At 45.4% G+C, this 4,173-nt stretch overlaps 4 non-coding genes across 4 annotated transcripts; 3 read left to right on the top strand and 1 right to left on the bottom strand.

The window, feature by feature from the left end:
* Nucleotides 1–338: 338 nt before the first annotated feature.
* Nucleotides 339–420, bottom strand: trnas-gcu (transfer RNA serine (anticodon GCU)). Its single transcript has one exon. It is a non-coding gene; the product is annotated as a tRNA-Ser (tRNA).
* Nucleotides 421–451: 31 nt separating this feature from the next.
* Nucleotides 452–524, top strand: trnav-aac (transfer RNA valine (anticodon AAC)). The gene has a single exon. It is a non-coding gene; the product is annotated as a tRNA-Val (tRNA).
* A 1,656-nt stretch (nt 525–2,180) lies between these two features.
* trnal-cag (transfer RNA leucine (anticodon CAG)) lies at nt 2,181–2,262 on the top strand. Its single transcript has one exon. It is a non-coding gene; the product is annotated as a tRNA-Leu (tRNA).
* A 1,486-nt stretch (nt 2,263–3,748) lies between these two features.
* Nucleotides 3,749–3,822, top strand: trnav-cac (transfer RNA valine (anticodon CAC)). Its single transcript has one exon. It is a non-coding gene; the product is annotated as a tRNA-Val (tRNA).
* The last annotated feature ends 351 nt before the right edge of the window (nt 3,823–4,173 follow it).

Below are 4,173 nucleotides of genomic sequence, written 5' to 3' on the forward strand. Positions count from 1 at the left end.
ACCAAGATGAATACCTTCTACTCAACCTGCTCCAGATTTCATTTGACAAAACCGTCATTAAGAATCCCACTACATAAACATGCCCTTCGCATCTCTTGTATTTTGTTTTTCCTGGATCTCTTTCATATGATAAAAGGTCACAGCAGTTTGACTTGAAAAAGAAAATCGCGTTACTTTTCATTATCCCAATGCGATCTACGTTTCAATGCAGTTTAAGCAACTGACTCAAATTATTCTTTGAGATTTTATAATCGCGTCGATGCATATAAATTGACCATTGGAGTTCAAATTTCAATAAGAAAGGTGTGAGCAGACAAAAGTAGCAGCTTTGAAAACAGCGACGAGAGTGGGATTCGAACCCACGCGTACAGAGCACAATGGATTAGCAATCCATCGCCTTAACCCCTCGGCCATCTCGTCACATACAATAGCACGGGTATGGCACAGACTTGTTTCTGTAGTGTAGTGGTCATCACATTCGCCTAACACGCGAAAGGCCCCCAGTTCGAAACTGAGCAGAAACTGCTTTGTTCTTCAATTGCAGCCTTTTACACGGACAAGAACGGAGCTTTCTTGCTTTCTTTCCCATCTGCAAACCTGCCTTCGAAATCGCTCGAACAAATCTGCTCTCTTTGTGAAATGTAATGCAATTCCATTAAATTAGTTTGCAAAGCATTGTAAAGGTTTTCTCCAAGCTGGGTCTGATCATATACCATTCTGTTTCAGAGTGTAGTTACCGCGTTCTGAATCTTCCACAAAAAGCAGTACCGCATTTGCATTCCTTGCGCAGGCGGGCCGGTTCAAAGACAGGGAAGAAGCTGATGAGCTGGCGTCACAGTGCACCACGGATTCCTCAGCTGGTCTGTCTGACAAATGTACCCCAAAGTCGTCTCTGCAAGGCCTCATTTGGAAGCTGCCTGTCGTTATTCAACGTGCGAGAATTGGCAGCAGAGGTGCAGAATCATGGTTTGGATCAGTTCGCACGTTATAGTGACTCATTCAATCAGCAACAGCAATGAAAGAAATTACACTCTCAGAGGAACCTCTGGACTTGTGATTTCATAGCGTCGCTAGTATTAAGGTGAGCCCCGAGATCTAAGCCATGTTGGAACTGAAACGGAGGAATTGACAGAGAGGCTACAGAATGACATCGCAACCTTTTGGTTTTCTTTAAATCACTGACGAGCAGGAAAATGTAAACGGGAGGGCGAGTGGGAAAGTGAGGCAGTTGCAGCTCTGGTGAAACTCCTTCTTTGTGAGTCACTCAGCAACAAGAGACGTGAAGGTGACTCATGCGGGAGAGCTCTTCACATTGAGAACAAAAAGCACTCAAGGGCAGTTAGCACCTCTTCCGCAGTGGGGGTGGGGTGGGTTTCTATGTTCTGTTACTATGTTCAGAAACTGCCTTTTAAATTGACGTGAACAGAAACTGCATTTCTAATAAGCAACATGGAATTTAGCAAAATTTATTGATTCGCTTCTCGTCGATTCGCACACAGGTTTCCAACTCAGTTGGCATCGATGTGGCTCATGCCCAGGTATGAACATCCCTGCAGCCAATTGCACGGTTAAGGTAAAAGGCAAGGAAAGTGGCATCTCGAACTGGCCCGGAGGTCAGAGCATCCTCACAACGTGATCTGTCGTTCTCGGGTTGTAATGCTACCTCCGGTTTTAGGGTGGAGAACATTCTTTGGGACTCTTATTCTGCAAAACAGACACAGTGACTGAAACGATGCTGCACGGTATAATGTGGAACACGGCCTGCTCAGCTTTGTACATTTTCCGTGTAGTCCGGTGTGTTTCATGTTCCGTGTAAACGTGAAAGTTGTCCTGTTTCGAGCAATCGGTGAAATCATTCAGCAAAGCAAGAATCGAAATTGAAGTAATGTCAAGCAGCTCATGGTGATTTGACCAAATCATAACCGAACATATATTCTCACGCAGTCAAAGATACATTTCTCGTTGAAAAGAGTCTGAGAAGATAGACTCAGCTTACCATTGATTTTTGCCTGGATTGATGGGCTTTCATTATCTGCTGCGAAATTGTCATTGTAGCTGGGCACATCCCAGCAGCTGTGCGAGTCGGAGTGGGACCATGGAACCCTTTTCATGTGACTTTGCATGTGTGGTTATGCAGGAGCACATTTCGAAATGCAAGAAAATGCGCGGCGGCGCTGTCTGGTAGTGTGGCCGAGCGGTCTAAGGCGCTGGATCCAGGTTCCAGTCTTGCAAGGAGCGTGGGTTCGAATCCCACCACTGCCATTTCAGCTGACCTGCTCGAATGCTGCTTCGATCCCCGCTGCATTGATGTTCTTAGAGAATTCACTGTGGAAAGGTGCTGTGTGTTGCCAGGTCTCTCAGCTGCCATGATGTTATTCGCCTCCCCTGCAGAAAATCGCATGCAGCGATTGGTTTATGTTGCAGGCAAGTTGAGGTTTTACTGGAACCGAATGGAGACTGTTATTTCATCGCTGTTGTGAAACAAAGTCCGGCGGTGAGTCGATTCATCGTTATTTGGCTTTCTGGCGAATGGGAAAATCTTTCCAATGCATATGTTATTGCATTTCTCCCATTTCCTGCATTTCCGTCCTGGAGACACCGGAAGGGAAAGGTAATCTAATCGAGACTGTGATTGGTGAAATTCACTTTTTTATGGCCCATACTTATTATATTCTTTCTTTCTCTCTTTTCAGCATTGTCTGGGAAGTGGTGGTGCACTAAGGCTGCAGTATGTTTGAAAGAGTAGTTTGGAATTGCCCTGTTGTTAGTTGTGAGATTACTTTATGCCTCATGCCCTCGGACTGTCTCACATTTAGCATTCATGCTTCGCTGTGTCTGAACATGCATTAGGTATGCCAGTTTTGTTTGTGTTCCGTGTTAAATACTTTCTGTTTGCGATTCGCTCAATACATTACGAGTTAACAGGGGTTCTGAGGTAACTTGCAGCAGCAAAAATCCTCAACTGAGGATCTGGGAAAGTTTCACGAAGCATGGTCAGTCGGAGCAAAAGTAAGGGAGTCGTTCGTTTCTGCAGTGTTTCACAATACTACCTTTCCCGTGAGCAGTCGAACAGTCTGAATGATTGTGCTACAGACTGCGACGGCACGCTCCGCTGAAAAGTAATCCTTTAAAACCGGTGTAAGCAACGCAAGGTTATTGGGGTACACCGCGTGGAAACAGAGACTTCGGTGTATCTCATCCATGCTCACCACATCACCAAAATTAAACAAGTCCCGTTCCACAGCATTTGGCCTCCATCCCTCTAAACCCATCCTATCCAGAAACTCATCCGATTACCATTGCAATTTTCTGAGTGCAATAGCCTCCTCCACTCCCTCTGGTAGCTCATTCCATACACCCACAACCTTGTGAGTGGAAAATGTGCGTCGGGGTCCTTTGTCAATTTCAGACCACTCACCTTAAACCTATGCTCTCGAGTTTCCAACTCATCCTAGCTTGTGTAAAACACGTAAATACTCAGTTTACAACCCTTCCATAAAACCATGTCGCAGCCGTTATGCTGCCGGGAAAGTTGTCCCAGCTTATTCCACTTCACACTCCAGTCCAAACATTGACGACATCCTTGTCTATATTTTGTCACTAATTTCAGTCTATATTTTTTGACTTTTTCAAGATGTCAATTTCCCTGGATAACAACGAGCTATTGGAAAAAGAAAGGTGAAACGTAGAATGGCTTCAACTTTCAGTGCTGGATGCCACAGAGCCGCAACGCGCTCGGCTGAAGCTCGTTTCTGTAGTGTAGTGGTCATCACGTTCGCCTCACACGCGAAAGGTCTCCCAGTTCGAAACTGGGCAGAAACTGCTTTGTTCTTCAATTGCAGCCTTTTACACGGACAAGAACGGAGCTTTCTTGCTTGCTCTCCCATCTGCGAAAATGCTCGAACAAATCTGCTCTCTTTGTGAAATGTGATGCACTTCCATTTAATTAGTGAGCAAAGCATTGTAAAGGCTTGTTCTGATCAGAACCATTGTAAAACCTGGTTCTGATCATAAGTCATTCTGTTTGAGAGTGTAGTTACCGCGTTCTGATCCCTTCCACGAAAAACTGTCCCGCATTTGCATTCCTTGCGCAGGCGGACCGGTTCAAAGACAGGGAAGAAGCTGATGCGCTGGTGCTACTGATCAGCGCACCACTGATTCCTGAACTAGTCT

The sequence above is a fragment of the Hemiscyllium ocellatum genome, unplaced genomic scaffold (genome assembly GCF_020745735.1).
Source record: "Hemiscyllium ocellatum isolate sHemOce1 unplaced genomic scaffold, sHemOce1.pat.X.cur. scaffold_470_pat_ctg1, whole genome shotgun sequence".
NCBI lineage: Eukaryota > Metazoa > Chordata > Chondrichthyes > Orectolobiformes > Hemiscylliidae > Hemiscyllium > Hemiscyllium ocellatum.